Source organism: Egretta garzetta, unplaced genomic scaffold, assembly GCF_000687185.1.
Source record: "Egretta garzetta isolate BGI_Z169 unplaced genomic scaffold, ASM68718v1 scaffold268, whole genome shotgun sequence".
Classification (NCBI taxonomy): Eukaryota; Metazoa; Chordata; class Aves; order Pelecaniformes; family Ardeidae; genus Egretta; species Egretta garzetta.
This window is the reverse complement of record NW_009260600.1, coordinates 899,923-911,463: the sequence shown is the minus strand read 5'-3', so window position 1 is coordinate 911,463 and position 11,541 is coordinate 899,923.

The following is an 11,541-nucleotide window of genomic DNA, read 5'->3' as shown; positions in this document are numbered from 1 at the left end:
AAGGGAAAAAGCTGCAAACAGAATTTCAAGGACTGAATGTGGCTGAAATTGCACTGGAGAGGACAATCTGTTCCAGCCCAGAAGGCGGTGGGGAGTCCAAGCAAAAGCAAATTGTCTATCTCCAGTTGTAAAATGGAAGAACAATAGGATTAATTATCTTCCATTTTGGATGCAAGGGGTTGGCAAACCTGTCCTGACTGCTGTATTACCATCACAGCTGAAATGTTAAGATGTATGCACAGTGAGAAATAAAAGCAGAGCAGCAAAAAGGAGGTGGGAGCTGCAGGAAAAAAGATCTAAAGGGCTCAATATGCATAGAACTGGGCTTAAACACATCTGCAAAAGAAAAGGGACACGGAGATTTTCTTACCAATATTTGAAGGGTCTGAACACCAAGGGGAGCTGCCTCCTTTGGCAGAAAGGATGCAATTAGGAATGGTGGATGACATCACAAGGTGCATTTAAACTGCCCCTTGTGGAGGGGGAAAAAAAAAAAAGTCTTTACATAGCAAGATATCCTAGGAAGTGGGTATCCCATTGCTTGGGGTGTGGAGAACTAGACTGATTCAACAGAAGCACACTGCTTGCAGCAGTCCTGCACTGCCAGAGCCATGCAATAGATGACCTAATAGGTTTTTCCATCTGTTGACTCCATGTTCCGGATTAAATGATTACAAAATCAAAGTTTGCATGTGTTTACTAAAACAGTTTAACATTGCTTCTTTGTGCTGTGTTCCACAGGCTGGCATCACTTTGCTTTCCTCTGTTGCCAACACAAGCGCCGCTTCAATTATTAATGGAGTGCTTTTTTAAAGGTTTTCCTATCCCAGTATGTTCAATCTGTCTTGGAGTTGTACTACTGTGTAATTAAGCTTAATGCATTTGAGGTGGAGGCACAAATAAGGTGGATGCTGTAGTGGCAGTGTAATGATGGGATTTTTCTCCAGCTGATGATACACCCTGGAGCATTTCAGATTTTCAAATTTTGAATCTAATGGCTCATTCCTGTTCTTTACCAGGGAGCATGCGTGAGACAGAGATACAAGGTCAAAACACTGAGCTGCTTATCTCACAAAAGTCAGTGACTACACAGTGTATGTGAACCCAGACCAGTAGCTCATCCCAGGAACTGGGAGAGGGGACACACAGAAAGCAGACTTCAGGTGGTAATTTGCTAGTTCGTTTGGACATTACAGAACTATCTGCTCTCACTTGCCAGAGCACATGGATGGCAGGGACATTACGGGAACTGGTAACAACTTATCTCAACGTCTAAACAGCAGCAGCAGGATGGGGAAATGGGGAGCCCCATCCCAGACAGCTGCAGTCAGGAGGGATGTGCTGCTCTCCAGCTTCGCGTTTGCATTTTCCTGGAGCTCAGGGCCTCCTGGGATAGCCTTCCTAAAGCATCAAGCTGATTTCTAGTTTCTGTGACTCCCTGTAATAATTAATTTTCCATAGTCTGGACAGTGAAGTGAGTTTGTGTTTATTTTGGAGAACCACCTACAAGTCCCAATAAATATCCTGTCCCCATGCTAGAAGGCGCTTTGCATAGTGCAGCCTGTAAAATAGGCCTGGATCACTTCTTTTTAGTACTTAAAGTCACTGAGATAGTTCATGCATTTTGATGCAGGAATTTCTGCCTCACATGCTCCAGCTTGCTTACATTTTGTGGGAGCCTGGTTCTCCGTTCAGTTTACATTAGTGGCAACATGGTTTCGGAGAATTCACTGAGAATTCTAGGAAAAAGATCTTCTTGCTTTTACAAAGTCTTCCTTTATTTGTCTTGGATCACGCTATTTTCTTTGTTCACCTACCACCAGCACAGGATAACTCAAGGCGGATGCACCAGTTTAGCGGCCTGATTTTTAAGCACATATTTACAGGAAACGGGCATTGACTGAGCAGCCCTTGACTCGGGACTTGGACTCTGCCAGACTGGCAGGACCCAGGGATTTTGGCCATTAGAAAACAATACAAGGCTCATCTCCTGTCAGGCGTTTGGGTGGATGCCAAATTTACTTTCAGAGGCAAACTTCTGGCTTGAATCTCACCTTTTAATGCCACTCGTTACATTAAACACTCCACACAGAGCATCAAAGAAGCGATTCAGTGCAGTGCTTGCAGCTCTCCTGTGGGATGCATTGATTCCATCTAACACGTGCCAGGTATGTCTCGTAGCCTTGAAATTTTCCAGCACCACAGAACAGTTTCCTTTCTGTTCCCCTCCCGGTGTGTTTCCTGGGGACAAGGTATAAGGCATAAATGGCAGAAATTACCTCCTTACATCAGAAGTGACTCTCTAAAGTCAAAATGTTCATAATAACTCTTCCTACAAGGCAACCAGGAAAGGAAATGCGCTTTTCCCCACTGCCTTTTCTCCTGTGGATTGTGCAAACCAAAAGCTCCCTGTAAATAAAACTAGACTCATATAAACACGCAGCCTCTAAGCTCTGCCACGCAGTCCATGGTGGGACTTCCAGTAGCACCAGGAGCCTGCCTCTGCAAACAAAAGATCATGAATCCCTATTCTGAATTTGCTCCCCGTTATAAACTGTGCAACTAATGATGATTTCTTGCCTACACATAGTTTCTACTGAAAGCTGACATGTCTGTTCCAAGTCTTCCTTTACAAAGGCAGGTTCTCTGCTGTTTTCTCTCAGGCTGTCGCTGGATTTCCAGTGTCAGAGGTATTAAAAGTGAGTCTCAGACAGGAAAGCACACTGGCACAGCACCTTGAGAAATGGCGGTAAGAAGATCCCTACGGACCAGATTCTGCCCCACCACAGAACCTGGCTCAGATAAGACATTTCCCTCCCACACCTGGAAGCATGCTGGAGTGTAAACAGGAGATTTTTCCATTTACATTGATTTACCAGTGGTTTGAAAGATACTGCACTCCCCTGCCACACTCTCCTTTTCTTAAGTCCAAACAGGGGCATGGGTCTAAGTTACTTGGAGAAGTTTTTCTTTCGACAGCATGCCTGACAAACACATGGAGATAAAGCAGTCTAAGAAATACTGAAAGATAAAAAGGGCATTAAAATAAGGACTTGACAATGTATTAAAGCAAGAAAGGATTAAAACTTTAAAGAGAGCCGTCCAGGACCCTAAAGACTCTTTTGGACAGAGATATAAACTTGGGGTTTTTTTTTATTTGTGAGTTTTTGCATTTGAAGTAACAATCTTCAGACCACAGATGTGGGAAAGGGTCATTCCTGAGCTTACAAAGGTATCTAGCTGGCCATAGGAGATGGAAGGGAGTTTTTGTCAAAGACTCATCTGACTCCGCATACCTGATACCTGACTCTTATGAATCTGGATACCACAACTGATAGATAGATCTTTCTTCCCTCCCCTTTATTTCCCTTCACCCATCAAACCTCAAATCCTTCATCCCCCTATACACCCCTCACTTTCTGTTCTGCAGGTCTTGCCACTTTGGAGGAGCCCCTGCTCCTGGTACCTCTCCTTCTTATCACCCTGAACATCTGCTTCCACATCTGCATTAAAAGTGCCTTCCTTTTTGCCCCTGCCTCTGCTCACCATGAGAGAGCTGTGGTACAGGGCCCAGTTAGTCACTGGAGCGCTGGGCTATCACCACTCTGTATCTGCCAGCGTGTCCCAGGGAATGCTGTCAGCCCAGAGGGCTCTCCTGGATGCCTCCCATCCATCCCATGGGCAGCCCAAGGGTGCTCATGCATCCTCCCTGACCTTGCTGCAGTGGCACTGGCAATCTTCATGAAGTCTTTACTTGATGGTATCTCACAAGGACATGTACAAGCCAGCTGCCAAGGCTAGATAACATGTTAGGAGCCCTCCTCGTGAGGGGTACGTATGCTGTGGGAAGTACTCTGATCTGCCCTAGTCCTGGGACTCCTTGACAGACATATATCTTCCTTGCAGTGGGTCATGCCAGCATGTCTCTCCGGACTTTCTCACAGATGACCGGAGCAGACCAGCAGCTAACTGGGATTTATTTGTGTGCAAGGGGGTGATCTATGCATTAATTCAGTGACTCTGAGCGTACCACAGAAAGCTGCAGCACCCTATATTGTATTCATAGACATTATAAAAACTTATGGTTGGAGGAAAGGCAATAACTTTTACCATTCAACACTTTAATACTCTTAACGATAATGACCATTCCCTCATTCCTGCCTCTCATCAACAGCTTTCAAGGAAGCATCATTAAGGCGGCAGTACAAGAGAGACATCAGGCTCAGTTCATTTAAAAGAGATATTTCAATAAAGCTAATTTAACATTCAGATCAGAGGTGTCCTCAGGGATTCCTGTGCCTACCCTGCACGGCTTTGATGCTCAGCTCAAGTCCATGTTTTTATGACACTGGTGTGTAAGACATGGAGATCCCCAGTGAGTGTGGACTGTCCTGAAAGACTACAATGTAAGAAGTCAACCTTTTATTGGACTCCACAATACAGTGGTGTTCAGCCACGTTAGAGTGTGGGAGGGTATAAATTACACTACATAAAATGATCAGGTTCTCCACTTGTACTCCGACTTACAGTACTTGCATCCCTGCTGAAAATTGATAGAAAACCTGATACTTGGATCCTTGCTGGACTCAAAAATTAGTAGGAAGAAAATGAAAGCCAAAATATTTACAGAGATATCAAACCCCGCTGGAAAAATATTTTAGTTTTCAGTAGTATTCCATTTGTTTCCTTAAGTGATTCAGTGCTTTAAATAAATAGTTTCGATTGCCTTAAGTGTTCTAAAGAAAAACATTTGGATTCCAGTGATATTCAGGAACTAGAGCACAGATAAAGCAGTGTCTATTAAGCTAGGTAAATAATAACAGTTTCTTTTACAAATCAAGTTGTCAGTTTTTGTGCTCTCCTCAGGACCTTCACAGCAGAATTTTATGGGTTCTGTAGAAGGTACCTATTCACAAACTGAGTCTAAAAAAGAAGGCGGGAACTAGTTGCACCACTAAGCCAAAAGGATGCTACGTTTCCTCTGGAAGATCTTAAATTATAGTAAAACTATTCAAGAAATACAGCATTTAAACCATTGGAAGTAAGCAGCAAAGTCTCAGCACAGTCAGTTGAGCTGAGTCAACTAGTTCAGACAGTGCTCCATCTAGATGTAAAAAAATATTTACAACCTGGCATTAACACAGTTCTTTCAATATATTTTGCAGATCTGTCTCGGTTTTCACTGTTTTAAGGACCAGATGCTACAAAGATACAATTTGTAGCTTGGTAGGTGAATCACCACCTTACATGAAATGATTAAGGGGTGGGATCCAGCACAGCAGTCCAGTGAATGAGTGCCCCTAAATTTACTGACACAAAATCAGTGCAAGCTTTTCCACTGACTCTCAATGGAGAGACTCAATTACCTTGCCATTAAGGCAACTGTTTTTCTATGCACTTACAATTTAGGTAGATATCTATCTTAAACAGGCAGACTGGATCCTAGGCTATAAAGCTAACTAACACTGTTGACAAGCCACAGCCACAATATCATGGCTAATATTTAAGGACCAGATCAACTGGTGTATCTCTGTTATGTTTTCACCCTCCTGCCAGTCCACATTGCCCAAACAACCTTGATTTAATGCTGGATTATGTTTGCAAAAAGACAACAACTTTGCCTAATTTCACACAAAATTAGACCTTCTGGGGACTGTCCTTTACAGAACTCTTACAAGCACACATTTAAGCTGTTCTAATCAGTCAAATGTGATTAAACAAAACCTGATAGCAAAAATCTTAGGTTTGCCAAAGAGGAATAACTGCATATTTCTAGAAATATAGCCCACATTCAATAACAGACATTCATACTGATGCTAATTCATGCACTGCATAATGTTTTCCACTTTGATGGTTATAAATTACATACTGTAACTTAACAAGTTGGAAAATGTGCTATCCCAGGAATAAGAGAGGGAAAACATAACAGCAGTCACCTGCCAGTTTTAATAGAGAGCTGTAACAAATAGCAGCTATATTTATTTTTTTAAGATCTTCACTTCAGGGCTGCAGCTGTTTGGTTCTGCCATATTTAAAGAGGAAGAATGGTATGCAGAGAAAAAATATTTGTAATCTTAACTCCTGCTGGTCTGGCAGGTCCCCACCTCTTTCACAGGTTTCTGGTACTGTTCGCCATATGCTGGTGAACCCATGAGCTTCTAGGAAGATGAGAAGTACAAACATATTGGGGTTACTCCCTGTCACCACATAATGCTGCTAAACCAGCAGAGGTGACCCACCTATTCGGATTCAATATTGATTTTTTTTTTCTTTTAAATGCTTCTCTATCCATCAATGTCCAGATAGAAATGTAGCAAGGTCCTCATGGATTGAGCTTACTCTTGCTTTTCTGCTTATGTGCTACTAGAGAAACAAGAAAAAAAAAAAAAAAAACCAGAGAAATACTGACAAATCAGTGCCCAGAATGCAAAAAATTGAAAGAACTTTTGTTTCCCTTTTGTACTATTGTACTGACCTTGACAGGGAACAAAGTCTAATTTGGATACTGCAGGGTCTAAAATTACAGGAAAGCATCAGCAGTGAAAACAGGAAGAAAAAAAAAAAATCTTTGTCATCTTTTACAAAGCGATGGAATTTATGGGAGGAGAGGAAAGGAAGGAAGGATGAAGCGCACCCACCTGCTTCTGCAGTGCCTATCGCCTGATGAAAGGATAAAACAGCTTTTAACAGACATGTGAGACTCCCCACAGATGATGCTGGCTTGGCAGAAAGTTCCTACAACGCCATCTTTGCAATATGGTTTTGATCACCACATTAAAAAGATGCTATTTCACTGGGTAACAGCTGAGGTGATGCAGGCTTTGGATGATGACCAGTGTCAACTGTGGGCAGCAAGAGGAGACAGCATCTTTAAGCAGTAGACTGAAGCAAATCAAGTGCAAAATGCTCACTACTGCCTGGCACTTTAAATTGAGGAAAAAATTAGTAGAAGAGATTCTGGTACTATTGCTGGGATATAGAGCTTTATGTCAGGGGATTTGCACCGGTATGTGACTGGATGAAACAAAACTTTACCTACAGAGGAACCAGCCAATTTGTAACTCAGATGATCAGAACACAGCATAATATTGTCTCAGAACAAGCCAACCTGCCAGCTTCTTCCTAGCAGAGCCGCAATGAAAATATCTAAAGCCAAAAGTATTTTAGTAAATCAAATGTCTGCAGAGGCCTCTGGTGATATAAATGCTGTTGTCAGATATATAAATAGTTAATATTTACAGCTGAAAGAAAGACATGAAGAAGAACCTGTCCCTTCAGGTTTCACTAAAATAAAGCATAGGTTTTTAGAGAGGTTTCTTTAAATAAGGCTGCAGAGATCCTCCTTAACGCATCAGAGGCCATTCATTGCCTCAGCACAAAAGCTTAGTGGACACTTCCCAGCAATGTGGCCTCTAGTGGGAAATTAAGCTTCCGTCGAATCAACTTTTTATGCAAAAAAAAATTAAATTTGCCCAAAGCAATCAGATTTCCTTTAGGAAAATCAAAACAAAATATTTCCTTCACTACATGGGCTTGACCCAAATCAAATGTTTCAGTTTATTTTTTAACTGAACAAGAATATTTTATTTCAACGCAATTCAACTTGAAACCACCTCCAGGCTTGCTGTTATGGTGGATATAAATTGTCCAGGAGAATAAGGGAATAAGACAATTTGCATCTGAGCCAGTTAGCTGGCTCATAAGGAAATATTTTTAATTCAAAAATATTAAAATGTTACATTTAGATCAACAAGACTGAAGCAAAATGTTTGGATACTTCCAAACTGAAGTCCTTCAGAACTTTTCCTCCTATGAAAAAAATGTTATATGGGGAAAGAAGTGTTTAAATAGTCAAAATTGCACATAAGAAAAAATTTTTTCTACTCTAATTTCCAGCCAACTAATCATTACATCATTTATGCCACAGCAATTCCACTGAGCTCCACTGCGATCACACCGGAATCACATCAGCCTAAAAGGGGTCGCAGGTGCAGTATTAGTGATCTCAGTGCACAGGTTTAGGCAGATAAAAGATGTGCCTTAAGGTGCTCCAGGTTATCTCTCACATTTACCTCCTTGTTGGGACTGTAAGTATGTGGAGGAACTGGCAGATCCGGAAAGGATAACGTGGTTAGAAAGGAGGGCGCACTACTAATCACCAGGAATACTACACATCTTTCCAAAACTCATGGATGAATGAGACAACAGATCAGGCTTTTAAAATTAAGAGATAACCCATAGCTTCACCTGGGATTGAACAGAGACTGAAACTAAGATTTGCATGTGGAACAGACATGAAAGGTTAGATTTTCAGGGGTTTTTTTTTAATATATATGATATATATTTGCTTGTTGCAGATTGCTTAGTATGCATTGCACTCAGAAATTACAGTTAAACTGAGTTATTCCAGCTTCCCCTTCTGCCTCAACTTCTAATATTCAGTTCCTATTCAAAAGCAGTCCAGACAAAATCCATACAGCCAGCCAGTTTCACAGCAGAGACCCCCACAACAGCACACCAGTTACCGCAGCTTTTTCAGTCATCAGGACCTGAGGCCCATGGGCGCTGGTGCTGCAACACCCAGCTTGCTCGGGATCATCACCTGTGGACAGCAAGGGTGAGGGACGCTGCTCCTGCATGGATTTCGGAAGGGTCATGACAACCTGTTCTTACCTCACTGCAGCGGCATGGGTCGAGAAGGTCGAGAGATCCAGAAGGAGCTCGAATGCAGAGTGTGCGTTGAAAAGAGAGCAGCGCTGCTTAGTTATTCGTTCTGGTTTGCAATAACTAGGCTCTGATTCACGTCTTAAGGCGCCACAGTATTAACTGCTCCAGCAGCCCCTGATAAATGTAAACAGATACCAAACAGTAGTAGTCTCAACCACAACATAAATTATTCACATTCCACTTGCCTCACTTTTAGATGTCAAAATGAACGATTAACTTCGGCAGTTTATACATTTACCAATTATACAATCCACTTAAAACTTCCAGGAGGCCAATGGCAAACTCAGAAACCAGAGGTTTTTAATACCTGAATAATCCTGAGAACACTATGTTCAAGTTATGTAAACTAGGTTTTTACTTCTCCTCTTTCAGATGAAGTTGTTGAAAACCAGCACTTCTAGGAAGCAGTTATGTGCACCATGCCAAGCATAAAAACCCTGCCCAAGAAGACAGTCCTACAACATTTCCAAGCAGAGCTCGGGAACAGAGGAGGGGCTTTCATGTATCTGATACATTGGTGCCTTCCAGAAATTAAAAAGCAATATGTAGACTGTTCCAATGCCAGCTCTGCTTCTAATGAATTCTTTATGTCTAATGCAGACCACATTATCGCCATTTTAAGCTAAGATTTCACTTAATTTACATAGACTGGGACAGCTGTCTTTGTTTTTAGTGCAGACACGCTGCCTGGGATTGCAAGTCGTGGCATGTGAGGCTCTGCCACTATCAGAATGCAAGCTTGTTTGTTTGAAAATGGAAGACCACGGGACCTACAGTTTTCTAGAGCTATTCACCTTTAGGAAAAGCAATGGTCAAGGCTGGCTTTAGACATGACAAATCATTCAGGAGTTGTATCTCACTATTCTTTCAAGGCAGAGTGCACTCAGTTCTGCAAGGAGACGAGAGCGCCCGTGGAAGCCCTGGTACCCTCCTTTCACTGGGTTCAGCCCAGGAAGGTTGGATACATTTTTATTGCTTGATGCCTGTAATGATACTATAAGGAAGGGAAGCCATTTTCAGGTTCCTGTGGGTGGGGGTTGTTGCAGTCAAAAAAAAACCCTGAGAGAAATAATACAATATACTTGTGCTCAGTAGTGCATCCAACATACTTTGCTAGAAGACAGCATAAAATCACGGGTTTGTTTCTGACATACTGGGCTACATGAAAGTGGTTTCTGACTCATCCATGTTTCATGTGCAAACCTAAAAAAGACACTTCATCTACCTGTGTCTCAGCTTCATGTATGCCAAATAGTTTTCAGGGAGGACAGAGTAGTGCTCAGAAGGCACTCAGACCTTACGTGATGTGTCTAAAGCTAGACCAAAGGAAATGGTGCAGTGCCTATCTGAAGAGCTTATGACTGTACCTGCAAAGGTCTTAGACAAGGTAACTTTCAGCCTGTTTGCATTTAAACCTGTTACGTTCCTGATGTCCAGAGTAGAGCCACAGTCTTAAATGAGTCACTGGAGCGGAGGAAGGATGAAGTACCTGAGCGACAGTCACCCACTGCACTGAAGGGGAGATGAAGCTACTCTGTAAGGAACAGGAAGGTCCTTTAGGCATCTGCTTCAGACCTACAGGAGCTGCAGATGTGAAATCAGGATTCACTAGCCTTTTACACACAGCCTATTTCTTAGCATATTCATTCAGGAAAGTAGAAGACCAGGTCCTAAACCTCCATTTTATCCTTGGAGTGGGAGAAAGGTGCACAGCTCTGCTTGATAAACTGGTCTTTGCTGGCAGCTACAGCCGCTGATCCACAGTTTGGGTATTTGCCTACAAAAAAGTACATCCCACCCATGACTGTTACATTAAAAAGACATTAGAACCTGGAGGGAGTCATCTAAGAAAATAACAGGACACCTGGGTTCCTCACAAAGGATTATACATAGACCCCCCTAGTCAAGGGGTCTTGCACCCTGTTCTACACAGTAGCTGTGTTCAACAGAAGTGGAGCACAACCTCTGCAGCAGATCTGCACTCTCACATTAAGGGCATCTTCCTGGGGACAGCCACCGAACCCTCTGGAGCACAATGCCAAGTTCACTTGGTGAACACAATAACCCATTTGGTTATCGTGTCGAAGGAGAGAGGGAAAGGATGTGGTGAACACAATAACCCATTTGGTTATCGTGTCAAAGGAGAGAGGGAAAGGATCTCTTCTGGCTCTTCGACAGGACTGCCAGGGCTGAAACATTTCTTGCTAAACCCATCATTATCAGTCTTTTTTACTAGCTTGTGTTGCCTGACAGTCTTCTGGCCTCACCTATGGGACTTGGGAAACTTAATTGGTGGGATGACTCATTTCCAACTCCCAGGTGGGCATCAGTAGAGGCTGCTGCCTGGCTGCTCTGTCCCGCTGCGCGTGCTGTTAGTGCAGGCTCAGCTGGGAGCACAGCCACTCCCAAAGGAACTTTACTGTAAAAGGCTTTCTCTAACAGTGCCTCATAGATTCAGGCGGGCCTTGGCGGGTGCTCTGAGACTCACTTTGATAAGGTTTTGACTCCTGAAGAGACCAGCACATGCCAGCTGGGCTGTGGTAACTCTCCATGCATTTGCAGCCCTCCCCCCGGGATCCACAGCGGGGTTAGCGGTGCTGCACGTAGAGCTGAGCGATGGGAGCAGACTCTGCAGCTCCCGTGGGCCCACGGGCGCGCTGGGACCCACCGGTGCCCCACGCCGGGACCCACTGGTGCCCAGCGGCACTCGCACCTCTCTGAGCTCTCACACCAAACTGCCTGAGCCTGCCTGTATAAACCCATTGCCCTCGACATGAGGGAAATCTGCAATAGATTTCAGGATGGGCAGGGGAG